Genomic DNA, 18,504 nt, shown 5'->3' with positions numbered 1-18,504 from the left:
AGAAGAGTTTGCTAACAATATAAATACAATAATAAACAGATATTAGGGAAAAAATCTTTAACGATATGAATGACGTAGCTTCTGAAGCCTGAGATAACTGGCCAATACCTTTAATTTGACACAATACACTGAAAAGAAATTAATTCTCTAGGATGGATGATGCTTATTCAGTTGTGCTAAGAGAAGTTTGGCAATATATTGATAACCATTAAAAGAAACCAGTGGATGACTTTGACATTAGTAGATCAGAAACAAGCTCACATGGTGTGCATATTCAAAAGTATCAATGAAAAATAGGGAAGTTCAGAGCTTTTCCACCCTGGTAGCCTGAAACCTAGTAAAAGAAATAGAATCATAATTTAATTCTATAGTTATTTGGCAGACCACATATTCAATATTGTGTCCAGTTTGATCACAACAGTGATAATCAGCAGATGAAATAGGCGAACTCATGCAGCAGCTTGAACCCTTGCATTAGATGAAATCTCCCCCATATCTGTTTGAAGGAAGCCTGTGATATGAGCATTGTAAAAGATAAATTTAGAGAATTTATGCCAAGCGACTTGGAGACATAATGTTAAGATAAATTAATGTTAGGGGTAATGTTAGGCTATTCGTTGATTTAAATCTTCATCAGGTTAGCAAGAATACCAGAGGTACAAATATTTGAATATTTTAAACAGTTGAGGACTGCAACACAGCTTATGTTCTTCAAGGATGCTGCCTCTCTTGCACTTTTCTGTTTTTATTTCTTGGATGTGTGCAACTGTGCTATTAATGGTCACTTTCCTGACTTTTATCGTGTTCTCCACCGCCCTCTCCTCCCGCCCCCACCCCCCCAATCTTTTGGACTGTGAGTTTGGTCTTTAATCTTATATCATGGATTATCAGTTGAATATTTTAGGTTGCTCTTGTTGCTTAACTGTGTTCAGATCAGTGCACTTGGAGCTCTATGAATGTGGTCTGACCAATGGATTATAAATTAGAAGGCTGTGTTGATTTTGTATCTCTATTTTATGCGTTTAATTGCTTTAACAAATTGAATGTTTGAAGTGATGAATTCATAATTATTCCTATGGCACTCCTTCCAGTATAGACCATTTATGTGTCCAAATTGTCTGTCCTTAACCACTTGCTGCTGAACCTTCAACTGAGGTCTGAGTTTAGGAACTGTTTTCATAAATTTTTTGTGCTTTCTTTCCCCTTGTGCAAATTTGTTGCCCACTGATACCCTTGGGGAAACTTGTCTCCTCTTTTGCTCTGGCTCCCTTCAATGCACTCTTCCTCTTTTCTCTGACTTGTTCATTTATTCCCTTGTCCATTCTTAATCCTGTTTTTCTTTTCCTCTCTATTTTACACATGGTTGTATAAATTAGGGTTCCAGCATGCATGCTGTTGTTTGTAAGCTTTGTGTCTCAAAAAGTGTTGTCCAATTAGTTTAAACTTTAAAGCAATATGTAGTTGGTTAAGATTGAATGCAATTTTTTTGTCTTGTTCTTGCAGGTGTCAGATTCCCTGTAGAGGACGCTGTGCTGAAAGGGATTTCTAATCCCAATAAATTGCAAGATTGAAACCCATGGAAAGTTTGTGGGTGTTTTCACAAAGCAACTATTGGTGCTCAATTGCCATTAACCACTAATCCTTGTAATAGACTCATCATTTAATTTGAGGAAAAATGTTGATTCAAAGCATTCCAGTGGCAGAACTTGTCCTTCAATTTGAGAGATCCTCTGTCACAATTAACCTCTGTAATGATCTGGGAGCAGGCTTTCATCAGAAGACCATGTCTAGGGTTCACTGCAATAAAAGAAATGCCCCAGCTGTTTGCTTGCTTCTCAGCAGACTTTTCTTCCCCTCTTCCCCCCAATACTGTTCCCACTGTTATTTGATACTGAATTCTCTAAACCATTGTGAATGTTTTATACTAAGCTGGTACAAGCTGTTGCATAAGAGAATAAAGGATAAAAATTGAAGAGGATATAGGAGAGCTGAAATTATGTGGCTTGTGACTTAATTCAGAATGATCATAGCAGATTGTCAAGTTTTATAAGCTGTAAGACTAATTTATTTGGGTATACTTACAGACAATGAGAGGTACATGTAGTTTTCTATGTGATTTTTTTTTTCCCTTTAAAATCAGTGGTTGGTGATTCTCTGTCCTGATGGTATTTCAGATCATATGTGAGCAGTAAATGAAAGGGACTTAAGTTACTTGTATTGGTAGTGTATGTATGGGTCTTTGAAAAGACTATAGAGGAAATTAGAGGGCGGTGATTATTATTGAGTTGTGAGAACATAATGAATCCCCTTTTCTGATATTTTTGGTACTTTTTTAATATTTGGGTGTCACTGAGGCCAGCATTTATTGCTAAGCTTATTTGTCCTGGAAAAAAGTAGGCCTTTTTTGAACTGCTGCAGTTTACTGCTGAGGATAATGCAAGAGTTCCTGGATTTAGACCCAACGATGGTGAAATAAGGTTATATATTTCCAAACCAGGGCACTGTGTAACTGGGAGGAGAGCATGCAGTTGGTAGTGGTCTTACGTACCTGCTGCCTTTGTCCTTTGTAGTGATGATATCATGGGTTTAAGAACTGCTATCAGAGTAGGTTAGGTGAGTAATCAGTTCATTTTGTAGATGATATACTATATGAGATGCTATGCACAAGTAGCGGAAGGAATGAAGATTCTGGATGAAGGGTAGGGTGCTAGTCAAGTGAACTGTTTTGTCATGTGCTAGGCTGCACTTATCCAGGTAGATGGAATCTGTTCCATCACACTCCTAACTTGTGTCTTGCAGATGGCAGAAATGTTTTAAGATATCATGTAGTAAATTGCTTGTCACAGGACACTCAGCCCTCGTAGCCACAGTAGCTGGTCCTGTTTTCTCGTCAGTGGTGACAACCCCACCATTCATACCCCATTAATGACAAGGTATTCAGTAATGGTAACATTGGTCCTTCTGTGATTGGCAGAGGCCATGACATTTGTTGGTACTAATAGTCATTGACTGATTAATGGTTGATGATGAGTATTGTCTACTAACTCTGTTGCAGTCATGCACGAGCTACAATATTTTCTGAGGAAGTGCATATGGAACTGAACATAAGGGAATCTTCAGTGAACATCTCCACATCTATCTTTATGATGGAAGGAAGGCTACTTGTAAAACAACTAATGATGGGTTAGGCCCAGTACACTGCCCTGAGGAACCTGGACTATAATAATTGGCCACCAGAAACCATAACTATCCTCCTATGTATGAAAGAGTACTCCAGCTATTGAGTATTCTCCCTTCTTTGCTCATTGGGCTTCAGTTTTAACAGGGCTCTTTGATGCCATACTCAGTTAAATGCTCTCTCGATGTCAAGAGCAATCACTTTCACTTACCTCCAGAATTGTGTTCTTTGGTCTCTATTTGGATTAAGGCTGTGTTGAGGTTTGGTGATGAATGATGCTGATGAAACCTGCATTTATGAGCTGTTATTGATGAGTAAGTGCCACTTGTTAACACTGACGATGACACCTTCATTGCTTTGCCGCTGATTGAAAGTAGACAGATTGGACAGTAATTAGCTGATTGAATTTTTTTTTGTGAACAGGATACAAACCAATGAATTTTATACATTGCTGGACGGGTGCCAAAATCCTAACTGTCCAGAAAGGGCTTAAGCAAAAGTGTATCTAGGTTAGAGTGCAGGTTTTAATCATGAGAACTGGGATGCTGTGTATTTTTTTTAAAGCCTTTGCAGTGTCCAGTGTCTCAGCTGTTTGTTAATAACATTTGGCATGAATAGAATTTTCACCTGCACTACTTGTAGCTGAATGTGAGGCTTCCATATGTTTCTGCCTTTCAGAACTTACTGGAGTGAAAGTAAGTTATCCTTGATTTTGACAGACTTGAGAAGGGACGAACATTCTCATCTTTTCCTCAAGCATATATATTATTTAATTGTTTATAAAATAGAGTTGAAATGAGTAGGATTTCTTATCAGCATATATTACAAATGTTAAATCAGAATATCATCCTAGTTTAAGGTGATGTTTTTGTTTAGCAATATGCTGTTCTTTGACATGTGTGGTAAGCAAAACTTCAGGAATGATTTTTGTTTTGTATTCTGGGTTATGAACCTTTGACTTTTTAAGCCTTAATGCTTTTTACAGCCTCAATTTGATTTCCAGACAGTAATTATTTTCACATTTGATCTTTTATGGACCTTTTCCATTAAATTTTGACATATTGATTCCTGACTTTAGTTGTGGTAGTGTCTAGGTTTTTCATTGTTCACTCTCATTTGACAAAAAGGTGTGAGGTTAACTTCTATTTTAATTTCCTCCATGACAGTGGTGAATCACTTTTCTGATATTAGACTGAGCACCTTCCTGATATGGGAACTTGTTTACATCAATTTCTGGCATGGTTTGTCAGAAATTATTTTTTTAAAAAGACGACTGAGCAATTAATATTTTAAAATGTTTACTATTTAGTTTTATTGAATATGTCATTGTATTTTTATTGACATTGGTAAAATGGACTTTATACAGTATTTTCTGAGATGATAAATGTAATAATTAGGCATAACTTCCTTTACAATAGTATTAATTATCACCTGGTTATTGGTTAATTCCACACTTGTTATTGGTTTTATCCAAATATTAAATGTACAATTTAATAAAATATACTAAAAGTGTACTTTAAATAACACAATCTAACAGTGATTGTAACTAGTACGGAAGCATAGTTTTCAATTTACTTGTAAATCAATAGTTTGGACTAAAATATGATTGAGTTAGGGACTTTGGAGTTCAGATTGTGGGGGCATATTTGAAATGCATCTTTCAAATTCAATACAAGCTTCAAAATAGGAATTAAAAATAGCTTTCCGCAAATTGAAAATCAATAACTTGGCTTGAGGAGTTATATCAACATTTACTATAAAGATAATTTTGTGCTAAAGATAGAAATTAAGGTGACGGAATAAGATTGAAGATTAGTGAGCAAACTAGATACCACTTGCTGAAGAAATTATGGGGGAGGGGGAGTCTTAAATATATTTTTATAGGTAGTTCAATGAGAATGACTTGTGTAATGGTAATTAAAAAGGTGCAGTTATTGTAACAGAATGGTTAGATCACTGTTGGGGTAGAGTATGGAGATCAGGTCTCCAAATCATAGAATGTAAGATGCCTGTTCAGGATAGGGGAGGTTGAAGGTACTTTTTTTCATATAGAATGTGGAAATTGTGTCTTTTCTAGAAAGGCTGAAAAAGTTGGGTTTTGTTCTTCAGAAATAAATGGCTGAGGTTGATTAAATCAAACCATTCTGATTATCTAGGAATGTATTTAATGGGAAGATTGGTGAACTCATGAGTAGAAATACGTAAAAGGTTATGTTGGTGGGGTTAGATGAAGAAATGGAAGGCATAACTGGCATTGGCCAGTTGGGTCAACTGATCTTTTTCTGTGTTTCGTATTTACAGTACTTGAATTTTGGCTTTTGTCCAGTAAGAAACATTTGTTGGTATGGAATATGTTTCATAACTGTTACTTAAATCATAACGTTTGTCATGTTCTGGAGGGGGGGGGGGGGGGAAGGGCTCATAGAAATCAGACCACCATGCGATAGTCAGTTTCAACTTTCAGAGGATGACCATTTCAGAAGAGCACATGGGCAGTTTTTAGTATTTCTGTGAGCTCTTTGGGTAAGCGCATAGAAATGAAATATTTTCCTGTCCTTGAGGTAGTGGAAAGACGATTCAGTTTGTGACCCCCCCCCCCCCCCCTCCAACTAGTCACCTAGAATTAGTGCCAAATTTTCATTTTTTCTTTGGAGAGGGTGGGAAATTTGTTATTTATTACACTGAAGTAAATATAGAAATGAGAATATTGTGGGGGTTTTATCTTACTACAGCATGCTCTAAGTCTTAGAAAGAAAAAGTATTAAACTATTAATGGAAAGAAATACTGAACTTTGGCTGTAATTCAAATTCCCATTATAAGGAATCTGAAATTGATTTTTTTTGTTACTTGAGGCAAATTTAGTTCTGTAGTGAGTAGGAAGCATAAGTAACTGGTCATAAGACTGGGTGGTGCAAAACAATCATCTCATGAACAAAAATGATTCTCTACTCATTCATCATAATTAAGTTTGTTTCAGTCACATTACAGCTGTGAAGGTTGTGGACATATGTTTTCATCTTAACTCAGTTGTGATGATATCTAGCTGTATATTTTTTTTTCAAATTTTGAGACCAGACGTCATAACTCATTTGAATTTCCATTTAATATTTTGGTACATTTCTGATTATTCTCAATTGTTGAGTCTTGATTTGAATGCACATTTTGACTTTGGATAATTAAAAGTTTCATGTGCACCAATTCTTAAGGCCCTTCATTTAATCTGCAGCATACTTATCCTACTAAATTTAGCTGAACTTAATGCCTTACTTCAAATTAATGTTGAATCAGTTTGATTTAAAAAAAACAACTGAATGTGGATCTTCCAGCTCCTGTACCTCCTACCCAATAGTAGCAGTAAGAAGAGAGCATATCCTAGATGATGAGGGAAAGCTGCCATCTTGAGGCACTGCGTCTTGAAGATGCCATTGATGTGGGGAGGGTTGTGTCCATAATGGAACTGGCTGAGTCTACAACCCTTTGCAACCTCTTATGATCCTGTGCAATGGCCCCTCCACACCAGGTTGTTACGCAACCTGTCAGAGTGCTGTCCACTGTACATCTTTAGAAATTTCCCCGTCTTTATTGACGTACCAAATCTCCTCAAATTCCTAATGAAGTATAGCTGCTGGCATGCCTTCATGATTGCATCAGTGATTTGGGCCCAGGATAGAACCTCTTGAGATGTTGACGCCTAGGAACTTGAAACTGCTCATCACCCTTTCCACTGCTAACCCCTCAATATGGACCAGTGTGTATTCTTCAGACTTTCACTTTCTGAAGTTCACAATCAATTCTTTGGTCTTGCTGACATTGAGTGCAAGTGTGTTGTTGCAACACAACTCACCACCCAATTTGTTTCACTCTTGTACACCACATTGCGATCTGAGATTCTGCCAACAGCAGTGATGCTGTTATTGAATTTGTAGATGACATTTGAGGATCTGTCCTGGGATTGGCATGAACATGCCATCACAAAGAAGCCACAACAGTGCCTCTACTTTCTTAGAAGTTTGCATAGGTTTGGCATGTTGCCTAATACTTTGATAAACCTCTGTAGAGGCACAGTGGAGAGTATCTTAGCTTGAGGCGTCATGGCCTGGTATTGAAATACTAATGCCCAGGAACCAAAAAGGCTACAGAATATGGTGGATACAGACCAGTCCATCATATGAAAAACCCTCCCCACCATTAAGCATATCTAGAAGGTATACTGCCAAAAGAAAGTGGCCTCCATCATCAAGGATCCCCACTATTCAGGCCATGCTGTCTTCTTGCTGCTACCGTTGGGCAGGAGCCTTGGGTCCCACACCACCAGGTTCAGGAACAGTTATTACCCAACAGCCATCAGGCTTATGAACTGGCATGGATAACTTAACCACTACAACTCTGAACGGATGCCATAACTTGCAGACTCACTTTCAAAGACGCATGTTCTCAGTATTACTTACTTTTTATTTGCATATTTTGTCATTTTTTTGCACATTGGTTGTTTGTTAGTCTTTGTTTATGTATAGTTTCATAAATTTTTTCCTGTAAATGCTTGCAAGAAAATGAATTTCAAAGTAGTATACGCTGTCATGAGTGTAGAGAGAATAGAGACCATAAGATATAGGAGCAGGGGTAGGCCATTCAGCCCATCGAGTCTGCTCCACCATTCAATCAGGAGCTGATCCAATTCTTCCAGTCATCCCCACCCCCTGCCTTCTCCCCATATCCTTTGATGTTCTGGTCAGTCAAGAACCTATCTATCTCTGCCTTAAATGCACCCAATGACTTGGCCTCCACAGCCACTCGTGGCAACAAATTTTACAGATTTACCACCCTCTGACTAAAGTAATTTCTCAACACCTCTGTTCTAAATGGAAGTCCTTCAATCCTGAAGTCGTGCCCTTTTGTCCTGGACACCCTTACTATGGGAAATAACTTTGCCATATCTAATCTGTTCAGGCCTTTTAACACTTGGAATGTTTCCATGAGATCCCCCCTCATTCTCCTGAACTCCAGGGAATACAGCCCAAGAGCTGCCAGATGTTCCTCATTCAGTAGCCCTTTCATGGAATCATTCTCGTGAATCTTCTGTGAACCCTCTCCAATGTCAATATATCCTTTCTAAAATAAGAAGCCCAAAACTGCACACAAGTGCCTTATAGAGCCTCAACATCACATCCTTGCTCTTATATTCTATATTTCTAGAAATGAATGCCAACATTGCATTTGCTTTCTTCACCACCGACTCAACCTGGAGGCTAACCTTTAGGGTATCCTGCAACAAGGTCTCCCAAGTCCCTTTGCATCTCTGCATTTTGAATTCTCTCCCAATCTAAATAATAGTCTGCCCGTTTATTTCTTCCACCAAAGTGCATGACTTCCAACATTGTATTTCATTTGCCATTTCTGTGCCCATTTCCCTAAACTATCTAAATCTCTCCGCAGGCTCCCTGTTTCCTCAAGACTACCCGCTCCTCCACTGATCTTTGTATCATCGGCAAATTTAGCCACAAATCCTTTAATCCCATAGTTCAAATCATTGACGTACATTTTAAAAAGCAGTGGTCCCAACACCGACCCCTTGGAGCTCCACTGGTAACCGGCAACCAGCCAGAGTAGGATCCCTTTATTCCTGCTCTCTGTTTTCTGCCGATTAGCCAATGCTCCACCCATGCTAGTAACTTCTCTGTAATTCCATGGGATCTTATCTTGCTAAGCAGCCTCATGTGTGGCACCATGTCAAAGGCTGCATATCCTTTGTCTACCTTGCTTGTAATCTCCTCAAAAAATTGTAGTTGGTTAGTTAGGCAGGATTTTCCTTTCAGGAAACCATGCTGACTTTGGCCTATCTTGTCATGTCCCTCCAAGTACTCTGTAATCTCATCCCTAACAATTGATTTCAGCAACTTCCCAACCACTGATGTCAGGCTAACAGGTCTATAGTTTCCTTTCTGCTACCTTCCACCCTTCTTAAATAGCAGAGTAACATTTTGCAATTTTCCTGTCATCTGGTACATTGCCAGAATCGATCGATTCTTGAAAGATGCCCCCTCCACAATCTCTTCAGCTACTTCCTTCAGAACCCAAGGGTGCATTCCATCAGGTCCTGGAGATTTATCTACCCTCAGACCATTAAGCTTCCTGAGTACCTTCTCAGTCATAATTTTCACTGTACATATTTCACTTCCCTGACACTCTTGAATGTCTGGGATACTGCAGATATCTTCCACTGTGAAGACTAATGCAAAATACACATTCAGTTCCTCTGCCATCTCTGTGTCTCTCATTACAATATCTCCAGCATCATTTTCTATTGGTCCTATATCTACCCTCAACTCTCTTTTATCCTTTATATACTTAAAAAGCTGTTAGTATCTTCTTTGATATTAGTTGCCAGCTTCCTTTCATAATTCATCTTTTCCTTCCTAATGACCTTCTTAGTTTACTTCTGCAAGTTTTTAAAAGCTTTCCAATCCTCTATCTTCCCACTAACCTTGGCTTCCTTGTATACCCTCTCTTTTGCTTTTACTTTGGCTCTGACTTCATTTGTCAGCCACAGTAGTGTCCTTCCATTCGAAAATTTCTTCTTATTTGGAATATATCTCTCTTGCACTTCACTCATTTTTTGCAGTAACTCCAGCCATTGCTGCTCTGCTGTCCTTCCCTTCTAGTGTCTCTTTGCAGTCAACCTTGGCCAGTTCCCCTCTCATGCCATTGTAATTTCCTTTATTCCACTGAAATACCGACACATTGGAATTTAGTTTCCCCTTCTCAAATTTCAAAATGAGCGCGATCATATTGTGATCACTGTTCCCTAAGGGTTCCTTAACCTTAAGCTCTCTTATCACCTCTGGATCATTGCACAACACCCAATCCAGCACAGCCGATCCCTTAGTGGGCTCAACAACAAGCTGTTCTAAAAAGCCATCCCTTAGACATTCTACAAATTCTCTCTCTCTCTTGAGGTCCAGTACTGACCTGGTTTTCCCAATCCACTTTCATGTTAAAATCCCCAACGATTAACATTGCCCTTCTGACACGCCTTTTCTGTCTTCTACTGTAATTTGCAATCCACATTCCAGCTGCTGTTTTGAGGCCTGTATACAACTGCCATTAGGGTCCTTTTACCCTCATCATTTCTTAACTCAACCCATAGAGACTCTATACCTTCCGATCCTATGTCATACCTTTCTAATGATTTAATATTATTTCTTATACACAGGGCCACACCACCCCCTCTGCCTACTAACTTATCTTTGTGGTATACCGTATATCCTTTGACATTCAGCTCCCAATGGCAGCCATCATTTAGCCAAGTTTCAGAGATGTCCACAACGTCATATTTGCCAATCTGCAGCTGAATTTCAAGATCGTCTATTTTATTTCTTATGCTGCGTGCATTCAAATATAACATTTTCAGTTCAGTATTTGTTGCTTTCTGTTTTAACGGCACCACGCCTCTATTGCCCTGTAACTCATCCCATTGGCTGTGATTATGACTCATCTCCTGCCTGTCCTTTCTATGATCTCTGTTGCACGCTATCTTTGATTTATTTCTGTTTTTTCCTTCCTTAGCCCTATCAATCGGTTTCCCATCCCCCTGCCAAATTAGTTTAAACCCTCCCAAACAGCTCTATTAAACCTGCCTGCTAGGATATTGGACCCTTTCGGGTTCAGGTGTAACCCGTCCTTTTTGTACAGGTCATGCCTCGTCCAGAAGAGGCCCCAATGATCCAAGAACCTGAAGCCCTGCCCCCTACACCAGTCTTACAGCCACGTATTAATATGCCTGATCATGCTATTCTTGTGCTTGTTAGCATATGGCACAGGTAGCAATCCTGAGATTACTACCCTGGGAGGTCCTGCTTTTCAGTTTCCTACCCAACTCCCTGAATTCTCTCTTCAGGACCTCCTCCCTTCTTCTACCTATGTCATTTGTACCAAGACTTCTGGCTGTTCACCCTCTCCCTTCAGAATACTCTGGACCCGATCCAAGACGTCCTGTACCCTGGCACCTGGGATGCAACACCATGCGGGTATCTCTACCAGGTTGACAGAACCTCCTGTCTGTTCCCCTCCCTATGGAATCCTCTATGACTACCGCATTCCTGATCTTTTCTCCTTTCTGCACCACAGAACCAGGCTCAGTGCCAGAGTCCAGATCGCCGTGGTCGTCCTCTGTCAGGTCACCCCCCCCAACCACATCCAAAACGAGCTAACGATTACTGAGGGTGATGGCCACACGGGTGTTCTGTACTATCTAAGCTCTTCCCATCCCTTTACTGACAGTCACCCACTTATCTTACTCCTGCAACCTTGGGGTGACTAACTCCTTGTCGCTCCTACCTATCTCCTACTCACTTTCCCTAATCTGTAGGTCATCAAGCCGCAGCTCCAGATCTCTAACATGGACTCGCAGAAGCTGCATCTCGGTGCACCTGTGCAGATGTGGCCATCTGCGAGACTGGAAGATTCCCAGGATTTCCACATCTGATATTCAGAGCAAAGTACTAACCCTACAGACATGTTCTCTATTCCTCCAAAAAAAAATGCAAGGGGAAAAAAAAGTCCACTTACTCGCTTACCTTGCCAAAGCCCTACCACTCGGCATCAGACCACTCCGTTGATGACTGCTCCACTAAGCACTGTCTCCCTTTTATGCCTGAACCTTCCCTGCTCTCCAGCTCACGATTGGTGCTCCAGTTATAGCCGAGTTCCCTCGAAGCTTTCCCCTTTTAAATTTTGCTCCTGGACCTGTGTGCCGCCTCCTCTCGCTGAGCTCTCCAACTCACAAGCTTTGGACTAAGCACATATCCTCTGCTCCTGTGTTGATTGTCAGTGAAGAGGAGATGTTATTACTAATCTGTAATGACAGTGATCTGATGAGGAAGTCAAGGATGCATTTGCAGAGGTAGTATAGAGGCCCAGGTTTTGACACTTGTTGATTAGTGCTAAGTGGATGATAGTATTGAATGCCATACTTTTATCAATAAACAGCCTCCTGGTGTATGTATTGCTGTGGTCCAGCTGTTCCAAAGTTGAATGGAGAACCAGTGAGATTGCGTTCTCTGTAGACCTGTTGTGGCTGTCAGCAAATCGCAGTAGGTCTAGTTTCTTGCTCAGGCAGGAGTTAATTCTGACCATAACGAACCTCTTCAAGTACTTCATCACAGTAGTTGTGAGTGCTGCTGGGTAATAGTTGTTGAGATGGTTCAGTGGAACCCAGAGCAGTGGTGTTGTCCTCTTGCATGACATGGGAAGGCAAGGAGACCTCCAGTGTCCCTGATGACTACACCTGTGAGAAGTGCATTTAGCTGCAGTTCCTTACAGAGCGCATTAGGGAACTGGATGACCTAAAGATCATTCAGGAAACAGATTGATTGGCAATAGTTACAGGAAGGCAGTTACTCCTAAGTTGCAAGGCGCAGGTAACTGGGTGACCATCAGGAAAAGGAAAAGGAATATGCAGTCAGTGCAGAGTGCCCTGTGGCTGTTCCTCTCAATAACAAGTACATAATGTTGGATACTGTTGGGAGCGTGATGGGGAGAACCTATCGGAGGAAAGCCACAGCAGTCAGCTCTCTGGCATTGAATCAAGTTCTGTGGTTTAGAAGGGATGATGGTGGGAAAAAGTGAGCAGTGGTGATGGGGGATTCATTGGTTACGGGGGCAGACAGTTGATTCTGTGGGCGAGAACAAGGTTCTCCGATAGTATGTTGCCTCCTAGATGCCAGGGTCAGGGACATCTAGAATCAAGTTCATACCATTCTTAAGGGGATGGTGAGCAGCCAGAGGTTGTGGCCCAAGTCGTAATCAATGATGTGGGGAGGAAATGTGATGAGGTCCTGCAAAGTGAATTTACAAAATTAGGTGCTAAGTTTAAAGATAGATCCTCCAGGGTGGTGATCACAGGGTTACTACCTGTGTCATGTGCTACTGAGGCCAGAAGTGGGAAGCTAATGTAGTTTTCACGTAGTTACGAAGATGGCTAGCTACATGTAAACTGCATTACATTGTTGGGAGGGAGGGCTTCATTGATCTCTCTTCCAGGGAAGGTGGGATCTGTACAAATGGGGTGGTTTGTACGTGAACTGCTATTACAGGGGCTTTAAATTAGGGTTGCAGAAGGGTGGAAAGTGGAGTGGCTGTGGGGAAAGTTAAGCCTACACATAAATACAGGATCCGACTGGTTGATGAGTAAGGTAGAACAAATGTTCTGAGGTGCATACTGTATATTTTAATGCAAGGAAATATTGTATATTGGACATTTGAACTTGGAGCATGGAAAAGCATGTGGAATTACAATGTTGTAGCCATTAGTGAGACTTGGTTGTGGGAGGAACAGGACTGGTAGCTCAATATTCCAAGGTTTCATTGTTTTAGACATGTTAGAGGGATATTAAAGGGAGAAGGGTGGCATTGCTAATCAGGGAAAATGTCACTACAGTGCTCAGAGGAGATACTGGAAGGCTTGTCTTTTGAGGCAATATGAGTGAAACTGAGGAATAAAAAAGGGATGACCACGTTTATTATAGACCTGTCAATAGTTAGCAAGATTTTAAATTCGTAGAGATAGCAGAAAGTTGCAAGAGAAGTAAGTTTATGATAGTTGGTTATTTTTAACTTTCTGTGTATTGACTGGTAGTCCCATACCACAGAAGGACTGGATGGGATATGGTTTGACAAATGTGTTTAAGAAAGTTCCCTTTATCCGTATCTAGCGGTCCCAGCTAGAGAGGGTGCAATATTGGATCTCCTCTTGGGGAAAGAGAGAGAAAGTGACAGAAGTGTGTATAGGGGAGCATCTTGGATCCAGTAATCATAATTGCATTCGTTTCAAGATAATTAAGAAGAAGGATAGAACTGGTCATTGGGTTGAGATTTTAATTTGGAGAAAGGCCAATTTTGATGGCATCAGGAGACCTGGCATGTGTGCATTGGGATAGGTTGTTTTCTGGCAAAGGGATACTTGGTAAGTGGGTGACCTTCAAAAGTGAAATATGTGTTCCTGTTAGAATAAAAGGCAAAGCTAACATGTTAAGAAACCTTGATTTTTTTTTTCAAATGATATTGAGGCCCTGGTTAAGAAGAAAGGGGCACAAATCAGGTATGGGCAGTTTGGATCAAATGAGGTGCTTCAGGAGTGTAAGAAATGCAAGCGAACACGAGGGAAATCGGGAGGGCTAAAAGAGAACATGATATTGCTCTGGCAAACAAGGTGAACGGGAATTCCAAGGGTTTCTATAGATATATTAAGAGTAAAAGGGACAGAATTGGTCCTCTTGAAGATCAGCGTGGTCATCTATGCATGAAGCCAAAAGAAATGTGGGAGATCATAATCTTTTTTCTTTGCATCTGTATTTACTCAGGAGACAGGTGCAGATTCTATAGAACTGAGGCAAAAGATTAGTGAGGTCATGGACCGTATCCTGATTACAAAAGAGGGGGTGCTTGCTGTCTTGAGGCACTTTAGGTTGAATAATCTCCAGGGCATAAGAAGATGTGCCCTTGGATCTTGCAAGAGGCTAGTGCTGCTGAAATCGCAGGGGCCTTGAAGAGGTATTTAAAATGTCCTTGGCCACTGGTGAGGTGCTGAAAGACTTGAAGAATAAGATGGAAAATTTCATGCCATTTGAAGTTGTATAAGACATTGGTCAGGCCTGATTTGAAATATCGTATGCAGTGCTGGTCACGTACCTACAGGAAAGGTATCAATAAGCTTGAAAGAGTACTGAGAAAATTTTCAAGGATGTTGCCAGGGCTTGACGACCTGAGTTATAGGAAAAGGTTGAATAGGTTAGGACTGTATTACCTTGAGTGTAGATCAATCAGAGGAGATCTTGTGGAGTTATACAACATAGAGGTGTATAGATAGGGTAGATACATGCATGCTTTTCTCTGAGTTTGGGTGAGACTTGAATGAAGCTTGAGTCATAGCTTTAGAATGAAAGGTGAAAATTCTTCTCCAGTTGAAAGGGGCTTTTCAGATTTAGCAATGAACAATGATATGTTGTATGAAGTACGCAAACCATCACTGTTTTGTTGTGAAATGCTGGCAAACATGTAGTGTTTTCTATTTCTAAAAGTTTTCACGAAGTGACTGAAAATAAGCCAAGTTCTTGTTGCTTTATCAGAGTGTATTCTGTTCAGATGTTCAAGGAGCCTGAATGGTTTAATTGCCTCAATTGAAAAAACTTTTTCATATAACAGACATTGGTTGTTGTTGGTTGTGTGGTGCTGGTATAAATATACTTTTCAGATACTCCACACTATACCGTCTACACCTTTTCATTTCGTCTGCTTCTGCCATTTTCGTTGTGGATTAATGACCACGGTCAATCACCTGCTGTTTAAGTCTAACCTCAAGTGCTGTGATCAACAAAGGGGAAAGTTGTGCCATTGTCAGAGTTCAGGCAAAACCTGACTCTCTGTCTGAAGGTACAGAAAGTGGAGCGGCAATATCTGTGGGCCGTGGGCTAGAGAAATACAGTCAAGATCATTCAAAAGAACAGATTCTGAACTTTACCACATTGAACGCCGTACCCTAATTCACAGGAATTGTCACTGTGTTATTAGAGTATGGGAATTGTACAAGATAATGCTGTACTACAGTAGTGAATGTCAATAATGCACAGGCTGGGCTCCTAAAAATACAATTTCTTTAGTCCAGATTTCTCATGATATGCAAAATACAGAAGTGTCGCATTGCTTTTCAAAAATTATGACGCACTTTGAGCAAAGTCTAAGAGAACAGTGGGTTAACAAGAATAGAGGTATTTATGTGATCTTTGTAATCAATTATGAAGCACTGAGGATCAAATGCTTATAATAAGTAATTCTTTAATTTAAGACTGTAATCCCTCAGCTCCCCCCCCCCTCCACCGCCCACAGAGGGTGGGGCAATATCGCTCATTTTGGGATTCCAGGGCTTCTGGTTTCTGGAAACTCAGTATGTTCTCAGGGCTTGCAGGACTTGAGGTCTGTGATGGCATTCACATCCGCAGATGAATCTTTGAATATGGTCCAGTCCACCAATTCAAAACAGTCCAGTTCCTCTGCCTCCCTCAGTTATATCTTTGTGCTTCTCACCACTGGTGTTGTGGTCTTTCAGTTCAAATGGTAAACATGTAACATAGAAATTTGCCTGTCTATTTGGTAAGACTTGGCTGTTAAATGAAGTTTGTATTCTTGGCTTCTGGCACTTGGGCCTCAAATAAAATTGGTGTGCGGACAGCATTTTTGTGAATGCATGCTCCATAGAGTACAGACTTGAGTTAGGGACTTCTGAAAATATGAGTTATAGTAAGTAGGATCGGTAGGAGCAGCTCAAAAGATTCCATCCCTCGGTTACAATGCCTAACTTATATTAATAAGCTCCCATAATATTGTTATAATATTTAATTATATTGAATTCAAAAGTCCAAAGCACATACATATGAATGTAATGACACAACTAGTTTCCTCTCTCTCCACTTATAGTAATTGTTCCCTCTTTATCAGTCTTGTGTGCTTTTCATTTTATTCATTGCAATACTTTGAAGGTATGGTTACTATAGAGAGTGATTTCTGTGTATCTTCTGACTTACAAAATTGGCTTGTGGGTGTCATTAAAAATGGAATCTTTTTGTAACTAGAGAGGGCTTGTGCTAGCATTGGTTTGAAAGTATGATCCCACAGTTCAAAAGGTACCTTAGTTCAAGACAGATGATTGATGAGTGCTTTGTTTCAGATTCACAAATTGCATATGTGTGGAAATGTACAGTGAAATGTGTTGTTTGCATTAACAACCAGCACAACCAAATGATGTACTGGAGGCAGTCCACAAGCATCACCACACATTCTGGCACCAACATGACATTCTCACATTGCACGGCAGAACAAAAGTACTCAACAAAACACAACACAACACAACAAGCAACAAAACAACACCAACACAAGGTCTGTCCTTCCCTTGCACCTGCCCACCCACGCACTTAAGCAGTCCTCCAAGCCTAGGACCTGTTTTCTTTGGCCTCCAGCAGACTCGTGGATTCACAGACATTTGACTTCAACTTTGCTAGCCGACTCACAGGTCCAAGCTTCTGCAGACTTCAGATCGACCTTCGGATGTCATTCTCAGTGTTGACCCCAGGACATTCCAATGATGATGAATGAGGACCCAGGACACCGGGCCTGAAACTTTGGTTTTGCCGACTTGCATGCCTATGGGGTCACTGGCCCTCTTACCTCCTGTCCACCTGGAATTAAGATCCTGGAACCCACTAATGACTCACTGATCCTGGGGTGGAAGAGGACGAACCACCAGCCCTCAACCTCACTGGTCTGCCAGTCCGATATCTAACCATGGATCTCCCATTCCTGCATCACTGACGTACAAATGCGGAGCTGGGGCCTAGACTCCAGCCTGAGCTCTAATTTACCCACAGTCCTGGCCTAGACCCTAATCTGACCCTAATTCCCCTCTCCATCTCTAAAACCATCCCTACAAACCTAAAAGAACAACTTCTTTAAAAAAAATAGAGGTATGGCAGGTAGCTCAACTGAGTGGAATGAGTGCATTTTGTGATTTATGGGAAATTGACTTTCTCCAGTGACATATAATCATGCCCAGGGAATGTCTGCAGCTGCAGCAGCTTAAATTCCAGATGTTAGAAGTGGAATAGTTGAGTCACTGTGGCGCATTCTCAAGGCTGAAAATTTAAGGGAAAATAACTATAATGCACCTGAAGAATGTATGGGCATGAGAATTGGTGATCATCAGACTGATTGGGGAAGCTGACGGGTAATTAAGAGTGTTGTGTGTTATTTTCTTTCACTTGCACATTTTGTTATTGAAATGCTAGCATCAGTAACTCAGTTACGAAGGGATGAGGGTTGAAGAGTGAGAGGAATAGTGATAGAAAATGTTATAGTTAAGAGAACAGATAAGTATTTTGGGAGCTGTTGCCTAGTATTTGGACCAGAAAGTTCTGATGGAGAATCCTTAATCTGAATCATTGAACATTTCTCATCCCGCAGATGATGCCTAATCTGTTGATTGCTTCCAGCATTTTTGATGTTAAATTTGTTATGTTGCCTCCTTGGTGCCAGGATCAAGGATGCCCCTGAATGGCTGCAAAGTGTCCTGAAGGGATAGGGTGGAGAGCCAGAAGTTGTGATCCACATTGATCCTACAAGCAGATTTTCGAGAGCTTGGAAAGAGGTTAAGCAGCATCACCCTAAAGGTAATTATCTGAGGATTACTCTCAATGCCATGTGTTGACAATGAGTTATGTGGTGGAAAGAAACTACAGAATGGAGGGCAATTCACACACATTATTCTTCAACTGGACTGCAA

General features: G+C 40.6%; 1 protein-coding gene across 9 annotated transcripts in view; it reads left to right on the top strand.

The window, feature by feature from the left end:
* The window catches only part of hdac5 (histone deacetylase 5), a 321,402-nt gene that overhangs the window by 5,044 nt on the left and 297,854 nt on the right, over window positions 1-18,504 (top strand). For 5 of the 9 annotated variants that reach the window (XM_073071646.1, XM_073071645.1, XM_073071640.1 and 2 more), the window contains exon 2: window positions 18,258-18,391. The exons of the other annotated variants lie outside the window; for them this stretch is intronic. The gene's annotated coding sequence lies outside the window, so the exon portion shown is untranslated. The remainder of the gene's footprint in view (window positions 1-18,257; window positions 18,392-18,504) is intronic. 9 annotated transcript variants of the gene reach the window in all.

This window comes from Hemitrygon akajei, chromosome 18 (genome assembly GCF_048418815.1).
Source record: "Hemitrygon akajei chromosome 18, sHemAka1.3, whole genome shotgun sequence".
NCBI classification, from domain to species: domain Eukaryota; kingdom Metazoa; phylum Chordata; class Chondrichthyes; order Myliobatiformes; family Dasyatidae; genus Hemitrygon; species Hemitrygon akajei.
The sequence above is the reverse complement of the archived record's forward strand: the minus strand, read 5'-3'. Positions and strand labels throughout refer to the sequence as shown.